We start from the raw sequence: 13,752 nt of genomic DNA on the forward strand, positions 1-13,752 counted from the left end.
TAGGTACCACAATTCTGCCCCGAGACACTGGAAGGATTAGGTACCACAATTCTGACCCGAAACACAGGAAGGATTAGGTACCTAACCTAGCAGTAGCTACTTCTCGTACGGCGATAGATTCGAACCAAGAAACTTGGCATTTACCCTCGATATCAAGTCCACGACGCTATGCATTTGGTCACTGGGTTAATTATGCATTGTACATACAATGTCTGGACTACGAAACACAAGTATCTGAACAGATATATTTAACTACACATGTATCAGGGGCATAGGATTTTATCAAAAACATTGTTGACAACTGCTAAGAGGTTAATATCTTATTATGGCTTTCGACCGTATAACTGCTGTATAATTCTCTTCATGGTGCAATGCCCATTCATTAATTTAATTTTTTGTTTTTGAAAAACTGCAGATTTGGATATCTTACAAATGAGTTGGATTTGAACAATAGAATTACTCGTGGTAGCTTTTATAACTATAGCTCTCTTCATGGTGGAGTTTTCATTTACTAATTTAATTTTTTGTTTTTGAAAAAGTTGAAGATTTGGGTATTTTGCAATGAGTTGGATTTTAAGAATAGAATTACGCAAAATAGCTACTATAACTATAATTCTCCTCATGGTGCAATGCCCATCTGTTAATTTAATTTTTCGTTTTTGAAAAACTAAAGATTTGGTTATTTTACAAATGAGTTGGATTTGAAAAATAGAATTACGCAGAATAGCTATTATAACCATAATTCTCTTCATGGTGCAACGCCCACCAATTAATTTAATTTTTTGTTTTTGAAAAACTAAAGATTTGGGCATTTTACAAATGGTTGGATTTGAAAAATAGAATTACGCAAAATAGCTATTATAACCATAATTCTCTTCATGGTGCAATGCCCTTCTATTAATTTAATTTTTTGTAATTGAAAAACTTAAGGTTTGGGCATTTTACAAATGTGTTGGTCGATTTGAAAAACAGAATTTTGCATAATAGCTGTAGCCCAGTATGACATGGACGTTTCGCAAAATATAATGACGCAAGATAGCTGTAACAAAGTATGACATACAGACCGTTTCTTTTCATCGAAACACTTGACACACAAAATGCACATTGTACATTACATTATACGTTATACGCTTTCGCACGGGCTCCTTTCGGCCAAATCGCTTTAAACAAACTCCAGTCACAAAGGAACGCGAATTGTAGCCAGACCTTTCGCCATTGATGAATTGATTTTGCTCGAGTGGTCATTGACTCAAGCTTTCTTCATCGGTTTGAAGCACAATTGAATAAATAGATCCTAGTTTCAATGACAAAAGCAATGTCAGATGATTGGTCGCCGCGTATCAAAGAGAGCGGCCAACTTTCAATTAACTCAAGTTATTCGAGTGCCCTGAGTAAACGAATAACTTAACAAACATCTATGGTTTTGCTGTACAGTGATGGCCTGGGTTCATATGCTCATATACTGGAGTGTGTATTACGTGTGTGTGTATATATATATATGTATATATGTATGTACACATACATATATGCGTATATATATATACATACATACATACACTAGCGGGTCCAGAAAAATTTCAAGGGCGACCACCAATATCATATTATACATATATACATATATATATATATTTGGTATATATATATTGTATATATATATATATATATATATAATATTTTTATGATAGATTTTTTATTCTTTCCCATTTTTATATTTCTCATTTATGTTATTATCTATATCTTCAATATTATTACTTTGTCATTATTTTTCGTGGGGGGGCCACGTGCCCAGGTGCCCCCCCCGCCCCTGGATCCGCTAGTGCATACATACATAAATACATACTGTATATAGACTACATATAATGTATATATGAATATATACATATATATATAATATATATATATATATATATATATATCTATATATATATATATATATATATATATATATATATATATATATATATATATATATATATATATATATATATATATATATACACAATGTTTAATTTTGTGCTCCTCATATTTACTTTTATCTTCTCGCCGTTCCGATATTCTTCTGCCGTCCGCCGCTGCCGCTGAGGCTACTACTATCCCCAGGATATTTCACCCAATTTGGTATGGCTCCAGCATCGAATTTCTGTCAATTGAGTGAGATCGCCAGCTCGAATTTCGCTTGTGTATCTCTGTAAATTATGTCTCAGAACTCTGTCTTGGAAACTGTTTTCCCAAGGCAAGCTGCTCCTTCGGATTCGACTTTTATACTCCGAGAGCTTCTCTACTTGTTCCTTTGTTTATATGGAATTTTTGGTGGGGTTTTTGTGTTTATACTATTTCACGTATTTCACGGAGCTTCTTTGTAGGTCACTTTTGTCGTCAGTGTTTTCATCTACATTGCTGTTGCTTTCCCAGGATCATCATTAATATTAACATAATCTTTATCTTCTTCATTTTTTTTAGTTTTCTATAAAAGAAAACTATTGAGGTGCTTTGTCTGTCCGTCCGCAGTTTTTCTGTCCGCCCTCAGATCTTAAAAACTACCGAGGCTAGAGGGCTGCAAATTGGTATGTTGATCATCTCTCTCCAATCATCAAACATACCAAATTGCAGCCCTATATATATATATATATATATATATATATATATATATATATATATATATATATATATATATATATATATATATATATATATATATATATATAAGTACTTCAGCTTCTGTGACAACTTGTTTTGTGTCTCAAAGTTCCAGTGTGAATTAGTTGCTTTAGTCGTTTTTTTTTTTAAAGAAATTCAAAATGTCGATTTTTGTGCTAGCACCCATGTATTTCTTCGAAAATACACTTAAAATACACTTATTTTTGGTCCATTGACATTCAGGATGTAAAACCTTGCAAGACAGAGTACTGACAGTCTTTCTGTCGTACAGTCTCGAAAAGCAGTCTTAATATTAATAGTAACCCTGACGAAAATATCCCATCATGTGTGACCTTCAAACTGTTGGGTTTTATAGAGCAAGCCTTGTCCTATTGGAAGGTGTTTATCCAGCTGTAGTAATTCACTTGAAATCACTTGTGTAAATATAGATTGTGTTTACCATTGATCGTTGCCCACTCAGGCTTATTCTTACATTCTCTATTCAGACGGCATCGGCTTTTCACTGCCGAGAATAGGCTTTCTTCTCTTTTTATATCGGGGTCTGAAGCTGTTTAGCGGCTAACGTGAGCTGCTAAATAAGAGTGTTTCAGTGAACGAAGTCATTATTGTTATTTTATCGATTAATCGTTAATTTAGATCAATCAGTAAGAGAAATCAGTATGTTGTTCAAGATAGGTTTTGTAAACTAGTAGTGTATACAGTAGTTTAGTGACATATTGGAATAATACAGAGGATGTTAAAAAGCTTCTCCTTTACTCTGGTATCTGTCTCACTCAGTATGGAAACGGGGTTTATTCTGTTATGTTATTACAAATGCATATTCCTTAAGAGAATTTACTATGCCAAAGAATTACCGTGTCATTCTTTTTATAAGGGTCAGTACTGACTATCTATTTCAGTAACATCACGTAATCATTCCATATTGCATTTCTGACCTGTACTAGCTCATTTTAGTTTTCATGCTCATCTGCGAATGTATTTTTTTTTGATGCATCAAAACTCATGTCAAAGAAAATATCCCAAACCCCTTCTCAGCGGAGCCTTAATAAACGTCTGTATTTTCTTATTCCAGGTGAATCAGTTATTTGTGAATTGCTGATCAGCTTACGATGCAAGGTAAGTTAGATCATTTTATTTTTATATTTCGTATTGTTTTATTTTCCTAAGTTTCTTTTGACTGAAGAGAAAGTTAGGCACTCGTTCGTTTATTCTGAGACACTGAGGAAAGACAGTGAGAATCTTTTTTTGTTTTAAGATGTAAAAAAAAAAAAAAGCCATTTCTGGTGTTTTGGTGAAAGGTAAAAGGCAGTGATAATTTTTGTTTTTGTTTTGTTTTAAGAGGTAAAAAAGGACGAAATGTGGTAAACGGAGACAAAGATATCAGATGCGTTATGCAGAAATATAGAATGGAGGCGTGCGAAATATTCAGCGATCAGAAATTAGCGCTGTTAAGAGAATCCTCGAAATATATAGGTAGTAAGAGGCTCTAATTGGCGTTCTATATACCTGATCTTTGTCATTAGACACTGGTGAAATAAAGTTGCACGAACTGTTGAACGTTATGCATTTAATTAAAAAAATCCAAGAGCGGAAATGAGTTCCCCTTGGAAAGCGAAATGGTGGAATGAAATGCAAAGGTATAAGTAAAATGAAATGAACCTACACTAGAAAATGAAATGTATGATATATTTCCTCTAATAATAACGAATATTATGTATTTTATCATTACTTCATTACTTAGGACTGGCTGATGAATGTTAAGAAAATTGCGAAGAAGCGGAGACTGAAATGGGATACCCGGCGAATAGTGCTGTCAGTGCACCTCATGTGGCGCACTGTAGACATTACTTAAGGGTCTTTGCAGCGTCCCTTCGGCCCCTAGTTGCAACCTCTTTCATTCATTTTACTGTACCTCCGTTCATATTCTCCTTCTTCCACCGGACTTTCCACCCCTTCCAACAATTGTTTCATTGTGCAACTGAGAGGTTTTCCTCCTGTTGCACCCTTCAAGCCTCCTTACTGTCAATTTCCGTTTCAGCGCTGAATGACCTCATAGGTCCCAGCGCTTGGCCTATGGCCTAAATACTATATTCTATTCTATTCGATACTCGGCGAGTCACTTATCTTACGAGCTCCTCTCCTTTGAAATAAATGGCATAGTTTCCTGCAATAACGTTGGTCGATCTCTGTGATGAGAAATGTAGATATTTTTTGAACTCCGTTCTACACTGCTGCCTGTGAGCGATATGAGAATATTTGATGTTTTACAGTTTCGAAATTAAACTGAATTTCCTGGAAACAAGAACATTTACTGTGGAGACTGAATGAATGCTATCCCCGCAGGGGGTTAGTGCCGTCAAGTGCGCCTCACGCGGTGCACTGTAGGCATTACTTAAGGTTCGTTGCAGCGTTCCTTCGGTCCCTAGCTGTAACCCCTTTCATTCCTTGTACTGTACCTCCATTGATATTATCTTCCTTCCATCTTGCTATCCAACCTCTCTTAACATTTGTTTCACGGTGCAACTGCGAGGTTTTCCTCCTGTTACACCTTTCAGACCGTTCTACTCCCAATATCCGTTTCAGCGCTGAATGACCTCATAGGTCCCAGCGCTTGGCCTTTGGCCTAAATTCTATATTCCACTGAATGCTGCCGCCTGTTTTCCAGCTCGGAGATAGGACGTTGTTATGTAATTGCTTTAAGCGCCGTAGAGACAATACGTTAATGTGTGTTGGCTAAATGGGTGTGTATGATACTTTGATCTCCGAGGGGCCAGTACTAAACACGGCGTCCCACTTGTTTAGTACTAGCACCTCGGAGTAGGTGATGCCAAGATAACAAGCCAAAGTAGTACCCTATTGCGTACGTTATATTATAGAGCTAGTCCGTTGCGAACGTCGTCCTTGAGAAAAGTCCGTTTTTTAGGTCCGTCATGTTTCTGAGGACCCATCTGTTGTGTACGTCATCGTTCCGAGAACGTGTTAGTTAGATACGTCATCTTTCAGAGTTCCAGTCTCATATGTGCGTCATCTTTCCGAGAACCGGTTTGTTAAGTACATCTTTTAGAGTTCCAGTCTTACGTAGCTGTCATCTTTCAGAGAACTCTTTTGTTAAGTACTTAATTTTACCGATTTCCTGTCTTATGTAACTGCCGTCTTTATTCATCTTTCAGGGCTCTAGTCTTATGTAACCGTCATCTTTCTGAGAACGTATTTGTTTAAGAGCGTCATCTTTCCATGAACCCTTTTGTTAAGTGGGTCTTCTTTCAGAGTTACAGTCTTATGTAACCGTCATCTTTCCGAGAACTGTGTAAAATACTTCATCTTTTAGAGTTTCAGTCTTATGAAACGGTAATTTTTTCCGAGAACCCTTTTGTTAAGTGCGTCTTTTTTCAGAGTATCAGTCTTATGTAACCGTCATCTTTCCGAGAACCTATTTGTTTAAGAGCGCCATCTTTCCATGAACCGTTTTGTTAAGTGCGTCTTCTTTCAGTTACAGTCTCATGTAACCGTCATCTTTCCGAGAACTGTGTAAGTACTTCATCTTTTAGAGTTTCAGTCTTATGAAACCGTCATTTTTCCGAGAACCCTTTTGTTAAGTGCGTCTTCTTTCAGAGCTTCAGTCTTACGTAACAGTCATCTTTCCGAGAACTGTGTAAAGTACTTCATCTTTTAGAGTTTCAGTCTTATGAAACCGTCATTTTTCCGAGAACCCTTTTGTTAAGTGCGTCTTCTTTCAGAGTTTCAGTGTTATGTAACCGTCATCTTTCCGAGAACCTATTTGTTTAAGAGCGTCATCTTTCCATGAACCTTTTTGTCAAGTGCGTCTTCTTTCAGAGTTACAGTCATCTTTCCGAGAACTGTGTAAAGTACTTCATCTTTTAGAGTTTCAGTCTTATGAAACCGTCATTTTTCCGATAACCCTTTTGTTAAGCTGGTCGTCTTTCAGAGTTTCAGTCTTATGTAACCATCATCTTTCCGAGAACGCTTCTGTTAGGTACGTCATCTTTAACTAAAAGATCTAGTTTCTTACGTACGTCATCTTTCAGGGGGCCCACGTTTTGTAAACCTTGTCAGTTGTACACGCCATTTTTCAGAGAACCTGTCAGTGGCGCCTGTCATCATTCAGTGAACTTTCCAGTTGCCCTTGTCATCTCTCAGGAACCTTTCATTTGCGTGCGTCATCTTTACAACATCTTTTAGGACACTTCAGCTCTTTACGTCATCTCTCAGGGAAATGGTCAGTTGCGATTGTTATGTTCCAGGGAACCCGTCAGCTGTGGTTGTTATCTTTCAGGGAACCCGTCAGCTGTTGTTGTTATTTTTCAGGGAACCCGTCAGCTGTGGAAGTTAACTTTCAGGGCACTGGTCCGCTGTGGTTATCTTTCAGGGAACCCATCAGCTGTGGTTGTTATCTCTCAGGGAACCTGTCAGCTGTGGTTGTTATCTTTCAGGGAACCCATCAGCTGTGGTTGTTATCTCTCAGGGAACCCATCAGCTGTGGTTGTTATCTCTCAGGGAACCTGTCAGCTGTGGTTGTTATCTTTCAGGGAACCCACCAGCTATGTTTGTTATCTTTCAGGGGACCTGTCTGTTGTGCAAGTCAGCATTCAGGGAATCCATCAGCTGCGGTTGTTATCTTTCAGGGAACCCGTTAGCTGTGGTCGTTATCTTGCAGGGCACCCGTCAACTGTGGTCGTTATCTTTCAGAGCACCCGTCAACTGTGGTCGTTATCTTTCAGAGCACCCGTCATCTGTGGTCGTTATCTTTCAGAGCACCCGTCAACTGTGGTCGTTATCTTTCAGAGCACCCGTCAGCTGTGGTCGTTATCTTTCAGAGCACCCGTCAACTGTGGTCGTTATCTTTCAGAGCACCCGTCAACTGTGGTCGTTATCTTTCAGAGCACCCGTCAGCTGTGGTCGATATCTTTCAGAGCACCCGTCAACTGTGGTCGTTATCTTTCAAGGCACCTGTCAGCTGTGGTCGTTATCTTTCAAGGCACCTGTCAGCTGTGGTCGTTATCTTTCAGGGCACCCATCAGCTGTAGTCGTTATCTTTCTGGGAACCCTTCAGCTGTGGCTGTTATCTTTCAGGGAACCCGTCAGCTGTGGTCGTTATCCTTCAGGGCACCCGTCAGCTGTGGTCGTTATCTTTCAGGGAACCCGTCAGTTGTGCAAGCCAACTTTCAGAGAGCGCATATATAATGAGGCGTATCGATCATTTTTCCCAGTGAAGAGAATGACCTTTGAAAGCAGTTTTTTATATTGAAAAAAGATCCCTGATATTTCACTCAAAACATATTAAAATGTCATAGTTTTTTTTAACTTCTCTCGGCTACGCTACTAAAAAAAAAAAAAAACTAGTTCTGATTGCTTCAGTCATTGCAGAGTGTTTCAGCTTTTGGCTTGATTATTTTTCATTTATTTTGAAGAGTTTTGTTCAATGTTCTGTTCTTGGAGTAATTTATTTGACATGTTTTGGCATCGAGAGAAATCTACATTCTATCACTCAAATCAATAATTTTTTTAATTAGTGTTAGCTTTAATACGAGGAGGGGAACCTCCGGGCTTTAACTAATTGAAGCGGTAAAAATGGAATGAGAGAGAGAGAGAGAGAGAGAGAGAGAGAGAGAGAGAATGTCTTTCGTTGATTATTAGTGCTGAATGAGATACTCTTTCGCTATGGGATATGAGTTTTTATTTTATATTAGACATAATATTGTATATATACTGTATATACAGTATATACATACATATATATATATATATATACACATACATACATATATTCATATAAACATGCACTTACATGTAGAGATGTATGTATTGTATATATATATATATATATATATATATATATATATATATATATATATATATATATATATATATATATATATAAGATAACCATCCGGTATAGAACTGTCCTTCGTGTTGTCTCGTCTCTGTCGTTTAAAAATTCCCTCGCATCCTTGTGGAAACTTGCCTTTAATCGCCTCAGAAATAGACGCGAATAAATCTTTCTCTGGTCGTATTCCTCTGGCGCCTCCCACGCACCATGTTATTTTCATACGTCGCAATGAATAGCAGGTGAGATGCATCATAGCAATCAGCTCTCTTTTTTATTTTATTTCTGAGGCGCCGTTATTATCCGTTCATTTCTCTTTCTCCCTCTTTCTTTTTTTTTTTTTTTTTACTTTCTCCCCCTCTCATCATTTTATCACTTCCTCCGTCTAACGTCTTCTCGTTATCTTTATCTCTCCTGTCCTGTTGCGCCTCTTCTTGCGTTTTTCTCACCCTAATCTTCTCTCTCTCTCTCTCTCTCTCTCTCTCTCTCTCTCTCTCTCTCATCCTTTCATCTTTCTTCAACCCTTATCGGCTTTCTGTCTCTCTCTCTCGCTGTTTCCGTCTTTTTATTAATTATTCAGCGTCATTGCATGTCTCTTATCAGGGGAGAGGGAATATGCGAGAGAGAGAGAGAGAGAGAGAGAGAGAGAGAGAGAGAGAGAGAGAGAGAGAACAGTTGGAGGGAGAGATGTCATAATCACCTACCTCCCTCCCCCCCTTGAAGCGAGCGCGCGTGCACGCTTGCCGGAGGCGCGTAGCTGTTTCGTTCCCTTCCTATGTGTGTGTGTGTGTGTGTGTGTGTATGTAATAATTTCATTACGCTTGTTGTCATTTCCCTTTCGTCATTTCTAATTTACTTACAAGGCTTTTCTGCTATTCTCCCGTCGCCTTGATGAAAGGAAATTACCCAATCTTGCGCTTATGAGGAGGAGAACACTTCTGCACAGGCAGGTGTCTTTACAAGTGCGCGCGCGCATACACACACATATATATTATATAAATTATATATATGTATATATATATATTATTATATTATATATGTATAATATCCAATATATATAGTGTGTGTGTATTCATATACATATAATGTGCTGTATATATATATATATATATATATATATATATATATATATATATATATATATATATATATATATTTATTTATTTTACTGTTGGATTACATTAAGACATTCATATATATATTTATATATGTATATATATATTGTGTATATATACATAAGCGTGCGATTTTATTTTGAAAATGTATGTATTCAGTGAACTGTCATTCGCGATTTGCTTGTTCAGTATTTGCTCATACGTATGTGTATATGTATGTATGCATACAAATAGTCGTGTTTATATTTTACCTTTCATAATAAGCTTAATGTGGGTCACAGTCAAGAGTAAATTGTCCCTGAATTGCAGTTCGCTGTTGGGTTTAAAGTGTTTTCAAGTCCCTCTGAATGTTCCTTATTTTATTCATCCCAGTAAGTATTTCCAGTGTTGGTCATGACCCATTATTAGAAAAGAAATATAGTTCTTGTTTTTTCAGCCGGAGCTGTTGTCATTATTTTTTGGCTTAGTATTGCGACATCATTTATCTGGTATTTATCTCTCAGGCTTACTTGTGCTGCCAGGCATTCTCTCTCTCTCTCTCTCTCTCTCTCTCTCTCTCTCTCTCTCTCTCTCTCTCTCTCTCTCTCTCTCTCTCTCTCTCTCACGGGACTGGTGTAAGGACAATACCTTCCATTTTCTATTTGAATCCAAGGAACATACGTATTAAAATCTTTCAAGCTTATGGTTCTCTCTCTCTCTCTCTCTCTCTCTCTCTCTCTCTCTCTCTCTCTCTCTCTCATAGGGCTGGTGGAAGGACAATACCTTCCATTTTCTATTTGAATCAGAGGAACAAACATGTTAGAACTTTCAAGCCAGTGATTCTCTCTCTCTCTCTCTCTCTCTCTCTCTCTCTCTCTCTCTCTCTCTCTCTCTCTCTCTCTCTCAGGAGTGGTGGTAGGACAATACCTTCCATTTTCTATCTGAATCCCAGGAACAGGCGTGTTAAAATCTTTCAGGCTTATGATTTTCTCTCTCTCTCTCTCTCTCTCTCTCTCTCTCTCTCTCTCTCTCTCTCTCTCTCTCTCTCTCTCTCTCACGGGACTGGTGGAAGGACAATACCTTCCATTTTCTATCTGAATCCCAGGAACAAGCTTATTAAAATCTTTCAAGCGTATGACTGTTATGCTTCTAAAGCGGATACCAAGTTATTAGTATGTGTCAATTCATATGTGACAAGAATTATGGAGGATTTTAATATCAGTTCATAATACGTAAAAAAATTATAAAAAATATACTATTAGTTCATAATATGTAAAAATAAAAAGTTTAATATTAGCTTTATAACTTTTAAAAAATAAAATTTAAAATCAGTGCATATGTAAAAAAAAAAAAAAAAAAAATTGCCAGTTCATAACATGTAAAGTAATTACTAAAGATATTTAACATCAGTTCATAAGACGTAAAAATATTATCAATAAGTAATATCAGTTCATAGTACGTAAAAAAATGAAAAAAATTTAATATAAGTTCATATTATTTAGAAAAATTGAAAAAAACTATGTCAGTTCATAATTTGTAAAATATTATAAAAAGAGTTTAATGTCAGTTCATAATATGTTAATAAATCCTAAAAAAATTTATACCAGTTCATAATACGTAAAAAATTGATGAAAATTAATTTTGGTTCATATGTAAAAAAATTATACGAAATTTAATATCAGTTCATACGTAAAAAAAATTATAAAAATGTTTAATTTCAGTTCGTATGTAAAAATAAAAAAAAATAATTTCGGTCCATAATATGTAAAAGTAAATATAAAAAGAATGTAAATGAACAAAGTTTTTGGCAGAACCTACCTTGGCCCTAGAACAAACTCCATCATGCCTGCAATGTTTCCACGCATGCCGCCGCCCACTAATTATATTATTTGGTAATCGCAAATTAAAACGTTTTAACGCAAATCGCTTAACCGGCGTAGTAATATTCGGACATTGGAGGGGGGCCAGTTTTTTCAAAAGGAATTTGCCCCTGCTTCCACCCCTCCCCCCCATGAGCTGCATGATGATGATGATGATGATGATGATCCCTTTAGCTCTGTTTCCCCTCACGGTTTTTTTTTTTTTTTTTTGTATATTAAAAGGGTTGTGTTTTCATCATGTGCTTGGTGGCTGTTTTCTTTTGGGGGGCCGCTGGGTAGGTTTGACGGTAAGTTGATGACGATGTAATTATGGGTATCTCTGGTTATTGATGTATTCATTCATTTTATTATTTTGTTGAGACTATTTTAGTTTGGTTTTAATTTCTCTCTCTCTCTCTCTCTCTCTCTCTCTCTCTCTCTCTCTCTCTCTCTCTCTCTGTTTATATATGATATATACATAACATGTATGATATATATATATATATATATATATATATATATATATATATATATATATATAAGAAAATTATAAATATAAAATATATATATATATATATATATATATATATATATATATATATATATATATATATATATATATATATATATATATATATATATTTATATAAAATTTTTACTTCATTTTCCTTGACAAGGGTAACTCAGAAAAAAACAGGATGATGGTGACTGCCATATTCATTCCATAACTGCTGAATCGTGGATAACCGATGTAGAAAATCTTCACAGCATTAACTGAGCTATACTCCTATAAACCAAGGCTCATCAGACTCTTGTCAAACCCCCTACAAGCAGAGCACTCCTGCTCTTCCTTGATATTATGGCTCATCAGTCCCTTTGCTTTCACTCTGTCTGCTCAGCGCATCTACTCCTCCTTCCTCTTAACTCTTCCTAATCATGCATTATTTTCACGAACCGATCATCCTCCATTCTCTCCGCATGACCAAACCATCTCCAAACAGTGATCCATCTTACCTCACAACCTGTCGAGGTTGCCACTATGAGCGTACCTCCTTCTTGGTAGTTTCTGCTTTTGTTTCTTTCTGTGGACTTTATCAACATTTGACTTCTGTAAAGGAGAAATGACTCAACAATCCCTTCATATATAGGTGCTCCTTTTCTCATATGAATCTTTTGCACACACCATATTACCCTCGTTGCTTCACTTATTCTTAACTTCTCTCGCCTGTCATATTATCATCCGGTATATTTACTTCCAAACACTTATGCTGTTTAATCGATTCTATTCTTGTACGATCGATACAATATTCATTAAACCATTTTCTGTTTTTCATTTTGCTTGCATAAATTTACTCTTTACATTTACTGTAAACTTTTTCCTCGTGCAAATAATTTTAAACCACCTTATGCAGTTTCTTTGCAATATTCCCAGTCGTTACTGCACCATCTGCAATTATCTATCCTTCCATATTCCTTTCACGAGCCATCTTCAAATGGCATTTCAAGTTATATATATATATATATATATATATATATATATATATATATATATATATATATATATATATATATATGTATATATATATATCTATATATATCTATATATTATGCATACATACATACATACATACATACATACATACATACATCCTTTACCATTACCAATTCCCTTACTTTCTTGCCGCCTCCAATAACTTAATGGAGCGAGGGGTATCTAATGTATATATATATTTCTCGAAAATCGTATAAAAAAAATCCTGTGTTCCCAAGAGGTCTGATATATTTACCATATCATTCTGCTCAGTACCTCACCGCCCGCCCCCCCGTGTTGGCCTTTGCTCGACGTCGAAGCACTCCACCTATAAATATCCGCTGTTATCAGTCGCTCCCTGCTCGACGATGGACGATGCTGTGGGAACGAAGGCAGATTTGTGATTTAATATTATTATTATTATTATTATTATTATTATTATTATTCTGTGTTCTTTTTGTTTATTATTGTTATTATTATGTGATCTATTTCTTTATTATTATTATTATTATTATTATTATTATTATTATTATTATTATTATTATTATAATAATAATAATCACGTGTGTCACTAAAGCATATCTATGAGTTAATTTGTTCTTTTTCATTATTATTATTATTATTATTATTTTCTTTTTTTTATTATTCAAGATATACATAAATTATTATGGAATAAACCAGAAAAAGTTAGGTTCTGCAGAAAGGTGATACCCAAATGTATAAAAGAAAACTAAAGAATAAACCCATATATAAAACTTTAAAACA

General features: G+C 35.8%; 1 long non-coding RNA gene across 1 annotated transcript in view; it reads left to right on the plus strand.

Annotated features, from left to right (window-relative positions):
* Positions 1–3,738: 3,738 nt before the first annotated feature.
* The window catches only part of LOC136833234 (uncharacterized), a 793,699-nt gene continuing 783,685 nt past the window's right edge, over positions 3,739–13,752 (plus strand). Inside the window, exon 1 of the long non-coding RNA XR_010851385.1 lies at positions 3,739–3,774. This is a non-coding gene — a long non-coding RNA (uncharacterized lncRNA). The remainder of the gene's footprint in view (positions 3,775–13,752) is intronic.

Source organism: Macrobrachium rosenbergii, chromosome 51, assembly GCF_040412425.1.
Source record: "Macrobrachium rosenbergii isolate ZJJX-2024 chromosome 51, ASM4041242v1, whole genome shotgun sequence".
Classification (NCBI taxonomy): Eukaryota; Metazoa; Arthropoda; class Malacostraca; order Decapoda; family Palaemonidae; genus Macrobrachium; species Macrobrachium rosenbergii.